Genomic DNA, 12,604 nt, shown 5'->3' with positions numbered 1-12,604 from the left:
CAAGTTGCATCCGTCTCAGTGGGCTCGAGCAGAGAGAGGGCTTCGGGAGATGGAGCCTGATGACAGGTGGAGCCAACCAGGAGAAGCTGAGCGGTGATGAGTAGGGAGAAGATCAGCGGTAGGAATGGGGAGGGGGAGAAGCCACCTACAAGCGGGAGCTTGGAGCTTGTTCTAGGAGAAACCCCACAGAATGGACTGTTTTGACTGTGAATGCTCCTTCAGGCTGTATCAAATTTGTGTGAGCATTTAGCTAACACAATTTAAAAAAAAAAAAAAAAACTTACTCTGCATCCTTTTGTTTTTGTGTCCTGGCTCCATCCACCATGGGCAAATAGATCACCTTTTCTTTCCGAATTCTCATTCCCTCCTTCATTCTTGCCAGATTTATCTCTTTCACTGCTATTCATTTTTATGCTTAGAAGAAGCCAGGTGCTGTGGGTTTGGGGGATGAAAAACATTTCAAAAATTTGTCAGATAACCATGGAACTATTGTGCAGAAAAATTCATCCTTTTCTCTAAAGTATCTTAAGCCATATAGTGGAAATGTTAAAGTTTTCTATATTTAGTCTAAACAATATTAAAAAGCGTTGATGTTTTGACTAGTGTTTCTCACACTTTCAGAAATTACCAAGGATTAGGGTAAAACAGCACCGAGTTCAGTGTCCAAGCTGGGCCTGGACACCTTTCTAAGAAACTCTTGGGGGGATGCAACCACTTTGAGGGGAGGGGGTTTTAGCCAGACATTCTTCGGCATGGTTTCAACGTGGAAAGAGAAATTTCTGACAGTGACACACATCTCTTGTAGTTCAGAGAGGGAGAAGGAGAGGTGCTTAGATGAGCCAGTACGAGAGTAGGGCAGGAAGCCTTTGATGAGGCATTGTTCCCTGTCACCTGACGGAGAGTCTCCAGGAACACACATGATGTCCTGGGCACCAGGATGGAGGTTTTCTCCTAAGAGAGGAATCAATCATCGCCTGCATCACTGTTTTGAAACATCACAACTGAAATGGCTTTTATGTTGCTAAAAGAAGAGGAGGAGGAAGAAGAAAAAAAGGCACAGCTTTTGAAGGGGAAAAAATAGTTTTCCGATAACCCCCATTAACTACAGGGGTCATTGTGGCAAAATGAATGGGATTAGAAATCTGCTAAAAGCTGCAGTATATGGTACGCGGTGACTGACAAGCCTTTTGCTGAGTAGTTACAAATGGGACTAATGGTTTAAACTTGTTAGTCATTGTCAGAGCCTCTGATCCTCGAGTCAGCCATGGAAGCTATGGCAGAAATCGATAAGGCGCCACTTTCCGCAGTGAACTGCTCGACCATATAGATTGCCTGAAGGGAAATGCTGAGTTCCCTCCCAGGCTGTCAGATGAAAGCAGGCAGCTAAATCTCCAGGAAGATTGACCACACTGCTCCGGGCAATTAGGCCTTTCACCGCTTTGAACGCCGATTATGAAGGCATGGGGAGGGAGCCAGGCCTGAAGCCATCTTGGAGCCTCCCGAGCTGGTGGGGCATTTCTTCCCTCCAGGGTTAAGACGTGCATGTTGGGGGCTGCCTCTGGCCTGGCCCTTTCTCTTTTCCAGTATTTCCCTTCAGCAGCTGCAAAGGGAGGCTGGGCAGTCAGGTAGCCCTTGACTGCTGATGGACTGTAACCACAGCTGAACCGGATCAGTCCTCCTAGCGCAGCCCAGGCTTCCCATTGGGCGCATTTCAAAACAATCAGGTCCCATTGTTCGGGGCCTTTTTGGGCAGAGCCCTGCGAGGGTTCCAAAATCATCAGGGAAAAAGAAAGTGCTCGTTCATGCAACAATGAGAGACAAGCTGCAGATTGGTAGCAGACTGTGAGGGGCCAAGTGCGGGCCCTGCAGGGCTGGACTCCTATAGGAGGCCGTGTCTGATGCCCAGGAGGATGCTCAGGTTGCTGCAGCCCAGATGGGAACAGAGGAGCCTTGGGAGGTGCGGAAGCTTTGCTTTTCCCCTTCCTGGCAAGGCGACTGGCTCCTCCTTGGCTGAAGAGGTACTGGCCTCCTGCTTTACCCGCTTTGCATTTCAGCTCAAACTCCAACTGGGAATGCCTTTCAGTTGTCCCTGATGCTGGGTGTCACCCCTTGGTACCTAAAATCAGCCTTATGATTGACCTCTCTAATTTTTCTCCCTTCCCCTTGCCAGCCCTGGCTCCTATTCTGCTGACTTTAAGTTGCATCACGAACCTGGCTTTCTAGGTATTGTTTGGTTGTCAAAGGGTACAATACTGTGGAAGCATCCCTAATTACTGCTCCGTGGGAGGGCTGTCAGTCCCAGCTTCTGACCACTCAGCCCTGGTCAGCGCAGCTCCTGAGGAAGAGTGTTAAAAGTCTATTTTATGAAGTTTGCTTGGCAGCCGGTGACAGGAGGAAGGGTTTGCATCTTAAAGACCTGGATGCCGGAAGAAAGTGCTGAAGTTCCTTAGGAAGCAAAGGGTGGCTGTAGGAGACGGTGCGGTGGTCTCTTTAATGGAAGAGATGATGGAGAGGGATTGCTGCCAATTTGTATTGCAGGGAAAGAGGAAGTCTGGTCTCCAGGGACATTCTAATGGGACATTTCTTGGTTCATCTTCGACTCACTAAACAACGATGGGATATCATCTATTATTAAGGAAGCTTCATGCCATTCATTCACAGGTCAGTGGATGGATTGGCCACCTATGAAAACAGCGGGAGCTGTACGTCACAGAACAGCAGAATGAGCCCTGATTCATTTGGAGCTCAGGGGTGAAGATGCGTCACCCGAGGCTGTCTGCCCTATCAAATGCCCTCACTAGGTGGGGGATGTCATTTTGCTGTGTTTGTATTCAGGCAAAAGCATAAGGGAACCCTCTGCCACTTCTCTCCATTCTCCTGTGAACCTAAAACTGCTCTAAAAAGTAAACTCTAACTGGGTGTTGTGGTACACACAGGTAATTCTGCTGTGGAATAATCCTCTGTCCGCTGTGAAAATGTGTTGCTCTCATTGTTAATAAAAATCTGATTCACAGATAGCTAGGCAGAGTTTTCCCCGACAGAGAATACTGGGAAGAAAAGGGGCGGAGTCTGAGAAGTCCTGAGTCATATGGAAGAAGCAACATGGGAAGTTCACAGATGAGGTAACCGAGCCTCGTGGCAACACATAGATTAATAAAAATGGGTTAATTTAAATGTTAAGAGCCAGCTAAATACACGCCTAAACTAGTGGCTGAGATTTATAATTAATATTAAGTCTCTTTGTGGTTATGTTGGAGAGCGACTGCCAGGACATAGAGAAACTCTGCGTACATAATTCCAACATCTGGAAGGTAGAAGCAAGAAGATGAGGATTTCAAGGCCAGTCTTGGCTACAGAGTGAGTTCAGAGTCAGCCTGTGCTACATGAAATCCTGTCTTACCCCAATCCGGAAAGGGAAAAAAAAATTAGGAAAACTCTATTTTAAAAGGCGAGAAAAACTCTTCCTCACAATAATAACATCAGCAACCAACCCCCAAACCAAATAAGCAAAAAGGGGGATGTAAACATCCCCTAGACAATAAACTGGGTTCACAAGAGAAGTGGGATAAAGCAACTGATCCGATTGGAGTATTCTTTCATGAAGTAAGCGAAAGTGACCTCCAACCTCTTTTATGGTGTTAAATGAGTATTCTTTCTGCAAACTAAGTGCAGCTTTTAGGCTGTTGGGGAATTGTTTTGGACATACTTGGCCACCAGGTAATTGTTCGGTTCTAGAATTTACAGAATTGTGAGAAAATCTTTATCTCAGGAAGACAGTTGCCTTAACAATTACCCTCTTAGCTAGATTTTTCACCGACATTTCACTGAGGATGGCAGTGTAGAACGCTGGGCTCTACATGCTACTTCACATGCTTGGGGTCTCTGTGTCTTAGCCCGTCTTTCTTTCCTGCAGTATAGGAGGGGGATCTTTCTACTACTTAGCCTCAGGCGTCTGTGGCCAGCAGAGCAAATGCCCCTCCAAGAGTCTGTAACCTAATTCCCGAATCTGTGACTGTGTTATGCTTCACCACAAAAGGGACATTGTAGCTGTCAGGACGGAAAAGCACAGAGGTTCATCTGGTTTATCCAGGTGAGCTCAGAGCCATGTGAGATAGCTCTAAGTGTTTTTCTTGGTTTTGGCTTGGGAAAGTGGAGACTATTGTTAGATAAACTTAGAAGAAAGGGAATCCTAGAAACCGAATATGAGTGAGTACATCCCATGTTCATCTTTATGGGTCTGGGTTACCTCACTCAGAATAGTGTTTTCTATTTCCATCCATTTGCCTGCAAAATTCAAGATGTCATTGTTTTTTACCGCTGAGTAGTATTCTAGCATGTATATATTCCACAGTTTTTTCATCCATTCTTCCACTGAAGGGCATCTAGGCTGTCTCCAGGATCTGGCTATTACAAATAATGCTGCTATGAACATAGATGAGCATATGCTTTTGTTGTATGATTGGGCATCTCTTGGGTAGATTCCCAATAGTGGAATTGCTGGGTCCTGGGGTAGGTTGATCCCGAATTTCCTGAGAAACCGCCACACTGCTATCCAAAGTGGTTGCACAAGTTTGAGGGAGAAAGTCAGGAACGAGAGGGGTGCGTTCACTCATGGAAACGGTGGGACAGAACTAATGGGAGATCACCAACTCCAGTTGGAATGGGACTGATGGATCATGCGACCAAACCCGTCTCTCTGAGTGTGGCCAACAGCGGGGGCTGACTGAGAAGCAAAGGACAATGGCTCTGGGCTCTGATTGTTCTTCATGGACGGGCTCTGTGGGAGCCTTCTCAGCTTGGTCGATCACCTTCCTGGACCTGGGGGAGGTGGGAGGACCTTGGTCTTAGCATAGAGTGGGGAACCCTGATGGCTCCTTGGCCTTGAGAGGGAGGGAGGGGGGGTATGGGTGGAGGGGAGGGAGGGAAGGGGAGAAGAGGGAGAGAAGGGGGGGTCGGGAGGGGGGGGGTTTTTTCGGGTCCTTCTTTTCATTTTTAAAAACAAAAAAACAAAACAAAAAAAAAAAAAAAACCCCCCCCAAGCACCACACCAAACCCAAAAGAAAGGGAATCCTAGAAATATAAGGAGCCGTGGCGATTGGTCTCATTGTAATGAATGCCAAAACTCATGTCACAGTGTCCTTGAAAACTGTTCTTCGGGACCCTGTAGAATATTGTTAGCTATGGGGCCCTCTACTTCATAGGACACTCGGCTCCCTTCAGGAATTCCACAGTCCTAGGCTGGAGAGAAAGCTCAGTGGTTACGAGCACTTGCTGCTCTTCCAGAGGACCTGGGTTTGGTTTGCAGCACCTGTAATGGATGGCTCAGGACTGCCTGTACCTCTAGTTTCAGGGAATCTGACACTCATCTTTGGCCTTCACAGAGACTCCACATATATCATGCACATATAAACAGGCACATACACATACATGTAAAATTAAAAATTAATCTTCAAAGAATTGTGCACTCCCAATTCTTAAGTGTACGTATGTGAAATCATATTATGTTTTTTTGTTTGTTTGTTTTTGTTTTTGTTTTTCGAGACAGGGTTTCTCTGTAGCTTTGGAGCCTGTCCTGGAACTAGCTCTTGTAGACCAGGCTGGTCTCGAACTCACAGAGATCCGCCTGCCTCTGCCTCCCGAGTGCTGGGATTAAAGGCGTGCGCCACCACCGCCTGGCTTTCATATTATGTTTTTGCATGCTACCCATTGACTTCTTTTTTAGTCAAAGCTTTAAGGCTCAGATTTCAAATGCATCTGCTATTGAATGGAATGGGGCTCTTTTTTGTTCTGTCAAGGGCCTGATTTCTGGGTCCAACCTCAGGACTGTAGAGAGATGAACCAAAATATTTTGGGGAAAAATACCAGTGTAGATTAAGATAGGTTCATGAATAGGGGTGCTTACTGCCAAGAATGGTAACCAGAGTTTGATCCCTGGCATCCACGCGGTGGACAGAGAGAACAAATGGAAGGAGAGAACCAGTAGACAGAGAGAATCAGTGGATGGAAAGAATCAATGGACAGAGAGAAGTGGAAGGAGAGGACCACTCCTCTAAGTTGTCCTCTGCCTTATACACACTCACTGTGGCATACTCCCTAAAATTAAAAAATAGCTTTATGAAGTATTTTACTAGCATTTTTACTGCTTTGTCCACTGAACAGTATATAACTCACGAATGGTACTAAATATACCTTTGTTGGCTCAATTAAAATAGCCTAATAACGTATACAAGAACTAAGTAAATTAGAAATTATGATAAACAGCTTGGATAGTAGAATTTGGTCCATCCGTTTATATAAAAAAAGGCATACTTCAAATGCACTGGGAGCTCTTCCACTCACATTTAGTGTGCAAGTTGGATCATCTTCCCATCTTAAGAGATTTTGTGCTTCCCACTAGGACTGCAGGTAAAGGGCAGAGGAAACCTGTGAGCTCCCTGAGAAACCAAGAGGTCATTGCCTGTTACTGAAGAGAATTTAGGACTTCTCTGCATGAAGGCAGAGCTAATGAGTCCATGTGGGGAGCTGTAACTTCCCTGTAATACAGGATATGGAGGGTACATTGAACCTTGAACAATTAATCAGTGTTATGGCATAACAGCTCAAATATGGAAATTCTAAAGGTTCTACATGTTGACAAATGGCCAGTTTATGCTAAGATCCATCAAGTGTGCTGGGGCATTTGGAACTATCACTGCACAATCATGACATGGTCATTATCGGGCCGCAAATCGTCCAAGGAAATGACATGCCTCAGGAGGCAAGATTTGCCTGCAGAGCCTGCCTCTTTCTAAACTCAGTGTGTGGCTGGCTTGCTGTAAACGAAGCAATCCAGAATGTAGATGAGCCCCTGTGTGGCAGCTGCATGGCGGAAAGCAATTATAACACAGAGGCAACTCTGCAAGCAAGAACCAGGCCCCTGAAATATGACTGTGCCTGCCTCACCACCAACGGAGATGCCAAACTGAAATACACACATAGTCGTAATGGAGAGAGAGGCCTGAATATATAATAGCAAGGAGAGGAACTCGGGTTGCTCTCAGCCACTTCCACTGAAACTGTGTGCTTGGCAGAGGCTGTCCTGGAAAACTCGTTAGCTCCTTTGAACTTGGAGATAGGACTCTTCTAGGGACACAGAAGTCCACTGTTTCCTTTAATAATGTGCAGGAGAGAGGAGAGCAAGGGCGTCACATGGTTTCTTTTTGTTGGCTACACTAAGCATTGCCATCACTACCCTCTTCTTAGAAATGTACTTTGTTGGAAAAGCATAGGCAATGGGCCAAAAGGACTGACCCAAGGGATGCCAAGATTGACAGATGGTAGACTTTGACCAATCAGCTTTTACAATGCATAGCTTGATATTTGAATATAATATGTGCAAAGTTTGGGCATGGGTGGTCCCTTCTGTGCATCTTCTATTCTGCAGGGGCAGGCAAGGCCATTCTGCAGAGTGAGAAGGTGTCATGTAGATTCAGAGTTACGGGGTAAGAGATTGCAGTCAGAAAGATGGAGTTTAGTTTCCTATTTGGTCCCCTAGTTTCAACCTCATGAGGTCCTGTGATAACTTCTGTTCTTAGATTCTGTGAATCAGCCACACATGGGCTTACAAATGCCATGTTTTTGATTCTACCAAGTTACAGAATTTGTTTGGGTTTCTTAGGCTTATCATCTTACTCAAAACAAGCACCATTCAAAGACAGACATAATTATTTCAGCTTTTCATGAAGGGAGAGCCTGAGAGAGGTCTGATGATATCTCCAAAGTCACAGGGTTGGTAAATGGGGGAAGTGGTGATTTCTATTGAAGTTGCATTTGCATTGAAATTGATTTTACATTTTCTGTGAAATCATTAAACCACCTACTATATAGTAAATGATTTATGCTATAATTTGAGAACAGAATCTATGTTGAATTACTGAATCAACTTGGGAGTATGACTAGAAACCAAATCATCTTTATTTAAACAGCTAACAATACTTATGTTTACTCGTGAGTCGACGCTTGCACATGCCCTGAAAAAAATGATCTTATATATAACTTTCTCTCAGGTAACAAAGAATAAGGGTTTAAGAAGTAGTGCCTAGAGTTGCCATCATCCTGAAAAGTTTGTAACCTAAAATTAGCTCTTCATTATCATAGACAATATAAGGAATCCCACTTGGAGGGCAAAGCCGGTATTTAGCACAAAGAGAATAAAAGTATTTGGCTTATAGGTAAGTGATTCTCTATTTTGGGGAGGAGAAATAGAAGTGATTTTTTTTCCTGTTCCCCCAACCACTAAGCAACATTTAGCAATGCCTACAGTTATACCAAGCAGACACCACTAGAGAGGAGAAGATGCTCCTGGCTTTTTGTGGGTGGGGACAAGAGGTACACACTACAGTGCACATGACAACACCATGACAGCGGACTGTCTGGCTTCACATGCTAGGAGTGCTGAGCTTAGGAGTCATTCACATGGCCTCTGGGGCTAGAACCATTCACAAATCTTATTTTAAAAATAACATTGACTTGAGACTTTTGGATGGGCCACTGTTTATATATATATATATAAACATATATATATATATATTACTCCAAAGTCAATATATACTATTTGATTTTGGAGTAATGTATACCTGTGGATTGTCATTCATTAAAATAACAGCAATTTTTTTCCATCAAATTCCCTTGACAACCACTTAGACCCTGGAGAAGTGAATGTGAGTTATTACACAGGAGGTTCCAACACTGAGACTGGAGTCAGAGGAAGAATGAACCTAGGAGAAACCTGTGGCAGGCCAAACCACTATTTCCTTTATGCACTAAAAAAAAAAATAAATGACTTAGCACTAATAAAAAGAGAGAAATACTACCCGAGTGCTCAAGAACTGGATAGCACATATTACAATTTCTAGATGTGAAACTCAAGATTTACTAATGTTGAAAGAATAGTTAAAGAAAACATTTTCAGGAGAGGAAATACTGCCCTTGAATTTTATAATGGAATGATGTCTCTCTCCTTGTGTGCTTTCCCTTTCCAAATGCATGCGGCAATTTACTCGTTCCCATTTAGTTGGACTTTGAGGCTGTGCATTGCACAGACAGCACTGTCTAGATCTGATCTATAGGCTCAGAGTCTGATTCGGTAGCTTAGACTCTCATACCATTAGAGCATCATTTTCCTCCAGGTGAATGAAGACAGACATATATTCCCTATGTTGTGCCATACACAGTTTCTAGCATCTGGGGCTGAACATTATCGACACAATGGGCATGTGCTAATACTGCTGTATGCCTAACTTTCAATCCTCCTTTGCCTTGGGTTGGGGGGATGAATTCACCATTATGCCAAGAAGCAGAATTCTGGTTTCCATCAAAAAAGCTGGTTTCTGGATGCCCATTCCTGTCCTAGAGCAAGGTACATGTGACATCAATGGGACATTCTCCACTTGGATTTTGTAAGGTTGGGATCTTGGAGGCCAGAGATTATATGATATAGTTACAGTATAGGAGCTTTGTAGGCCCTTTGGTTACTACTTGGAGGAGAGCTTCCTGAAAGAATTGCATGACCCGTATAGATTATGTGAAGCTAGTAAGAAGGTACTGTTTCTTATTCCAGCTTAGCCCTGTCCATCCCGACTAGTCCATTGATAGAAAGACATTTATACCAAAGTTCTTAAAAAAAAAAATCCCAACTCCCTGGGAAGGAAGGGTGGGGATGAATGGGACAAAAATTTTACTGCCTCACAGGGCTGCCTGCAGCTCCACTTCTGCCAACTGCTGACTATAACTTTATTAATTGAAGGCAAACAAAAAATAATAAGTTCTGGCTATTTTTCTTCATTCACACTAGAAAGAAGGGGCAATAGATTGGGAGGCCCCAATGACCTATGGGAACATATGCACAAAGAAAACTAGCTCCTCTCATTTTCATTTCCTAGAATGGCTTTCTTAGCTCTCATGGAGAAGTATCCTACTGTCTTTCTCTCCCATGGTGATCTCTCATGGACCTAGATGATAAAGTCCTTTAAAAAGTATCTATGCCTCATCCTGCCTCGATCAGCCAGAAAGCCATGCTTTGTCTGCCGATGGCAGCTAAAATTCTACAGTCTATAGGGTGACCATGAGCCCTCTCTTGCCCATCCACACCTTCCTCTCCCTTGATGCAGAATCTTGAGGTGTTTAGTTGGTCGTTCAGATGTAAGCGTTTTTGCCTGTTGTCCCCTCTTTTTCTATCTTCAAAGCACGGTGCTGGAAACTCCGTGGTTTGGGACCTGAAACCAACATCTCACAGCACTATTCTTTTGTGCCAAAGAGCTCACTCTAATCTAACGTCCAATCTTCCAATAATTATCACATTTTCTTTCCCTGCTGAGCACTCTGAAGCATTTTTGCTAAGTAGCCGCTGAAGCACAGTGGAAATAGTCCTGGTCTCTGGTGGTCAGATTTGCAAATTTATCCCAAACCATCATAAAAACCCGTGCAAGTGCTTCACATATGCAAAAAGCCTTTTGCTATGCCAGACAGGTAAGTGGGTTATTCTGGGTGCCCTTTTTGGCCATTAGTCTTACTGCAATGGGATTGTGGGGCACTGAACTAGAACCCCCAACAGCTCCGATTGCTGCCTGCTGCCTCAATGAATTTTATATTAGCAGGCAAATGAAACAGTCAACCAAGTGAAAGGAATTCATAATGCTGAGGCTTCTTCGGACTGGAATGCGCCGTACGTTTTGCAGAAAGGATGGTGGCTCTCAATGTGCGATGACTAATCTAGATAAATCGCCACTTTACGACACATCTGGTCTCCAGTCCTTTAAATTAGTGGAGTTCAGCTGTAGAACACTGGCTGAACTGGAGAATGCAAATTCATATGCTTTCTCCACATGCATAAATGCTAAGAGATGAGCTTGGTAAATGACCAGGAGCCTCATTGCTGGGAGACTGATAAGCTAGTACGGGGTTTCTTTGCTGAACATTAATTAAGCCAGTGCTATAAAGCTTCAGAAGTACTAGTTTCTAAGCAAGATAGTTTGAATTAATGTTTATGAAAGCTCTTTATTAGTCAGAAGATGATCTTCAAAGGTAATACGGGAAAAGCTTTTTCCACCTCTTAATTTAGAATCTTAGTAAATAGCACAAATCTTCCATTTTATACTTACAGCCATGGCAGGAGCCTCAGAATCGTAACTTATCCAGTTTGCCTGCCACTATCTTCTTCTGTGTCTTCCTTAAACAAGGATAAAGCATTAGAAAATTTGTGTGTGTGTATGTGATATTTCATCCCCAGAGAGTTATTTTTTTAGTAGATCTTAGAGTTTAGAGTTGGCTAATAAGGTCCAACAATCCAGACATTGGGTCCTGCCACATGGGAAACCAAGGCACCACTTATAATATTAGTCAAGGCAACCAAGTGAGGTTTGTGAACAAACACTTAGGCTATTCAGAGTCAGAGCAGAAGCAGCACAGGTGGTAGTAATGCCACTATAAGAACTTTCTGACTTGATCTCAGGGTCTTGTTGTGTTCAGTTCCCAGTGCAGCCTGTTAGGAGCAGCAGCAAGGACAGATTCATAAAAGCAAGGCTGTGACAGAGAGTAATGCTAAGTCATGCCAAGAGCCACTTGATCCATCTCTGCATTCGGGAGAAATGTGAGATACTTTTTAGATAAAGGGAAGGAAGTCACGTGGGAGCTTGGATAGGAGAGTAAAGGATGGATTGAGAAGTCCCCGAACTTATATATAGAGTTTGTACATATGAGAGCAATTACACTTTTAGACCTAGAACAGCTTTGTAGAATTAAGCAGAATCTTAAAGGCCAGATTGTTATATAGTATTCTGTGTGGCTAAAGTGACCACTAACCAATAGTTCTGAATTGCAAGAAGAAAAAAAAAATCCAGTTCTTAAGGAAGATTGTTTTAAGAGCAAGCCTCCAGGTGAAGAGAGTTTCTCATCTCTTGACACTTCCGACTCCCAAACTAATCAAGGGTAGTAGGAAGGAGATTGGTGCATCAGACCAGGACCGGATTAAACTGCTTCTGTGGCTCATGCCAATTTTGAATTTCCAGGATCTCGCACATACAGATCAAAGAATACCTACAAGTCACTGGCTTATTGGTTAGATTCAGTAGGTATTTCTTTCCCATTGTTGTCTTTCTGTTGCTGATTTCTCTTGACTTAAAATGAGCACATTTAGATAAAAGACCCTCAGCAGAGGTCACTCATGTGATTCTCTAATCATAGTAAGATTCAGTTTTGATTTTAATTTTAGTATATCCTGTATGAAAGCTAAGATGTGTGAGGATACTAAATTAGGAAACCTTATGTTTCACTGCTGCTTATGCAATAGAACTGTACTTGGCTGAGAAAATGTACTTCCAGTAAACTTAGTCATATAGATTTATTTCAGAATTATAAAGCAACACATACATACACACACATACATTTTATTCACTGCTAAGGCTAAAATCTGGGGCCTTGCTCCTACGAGGCCAACATGCTGATATATCTTTAGCTATATCTTTAGCTCTGCCTAGGTATTTATAATTATATACATTGTTTTAGAGTAAGTATAGATATTAGTAGAAATTTACTAAGCATCTACTATCAAACCTAGTACTTTGTAGCT

The 12,604-nt window shown here is 43.3% G+C and overlaps 1 long non-coding RNA gene across 2 annotated transcripts in view; it reads left to right on the top strand.

Moving 5' to 3' along the window:
* Window positions 1-12,604, top strand: part of LOC119805933 — a 112,652-nt gene that overhangs the window by 73,930 nt on the left and 26,118 nt on the right. Inside the window, exon 4 of one of the 2 annotated variants that reach the window (XR_005284042.1) lies at window positions 2,539-2,886. The exons of the other annotated variant lie outside the window; for it this stretch is intronic. This is a non-coding gene — a long non-coding RNA (uncharacterized LOC119805933). Of the gene's footprint in view, window positions 1-2,538; window positions 2,887-12,604 lie in introns of those variants that run through there. 2 annotated transcript variants of the gene reach the window in all.

This window comes from Arvicola amphibius, chromosome 1, assembly GCF_903992535.2.
Source record: "Arvicola amphibius chromosome 1, mArvAmp1.2, whole genome shotgun sequence".
In the NCBI taxonomy this organism is placed as follows: domain Eukaryota; kingdom Metazoa; phylum Chordata; class Mammalia; order Rodentia; family Cricetidae; genus Arvicola; species Arvicola amphibius.
The sequence above is the reverse complement of the archived record's forward strand: the minus strand, read 5'-3'. Positions and strand labels throughout refer to the sequence as shown.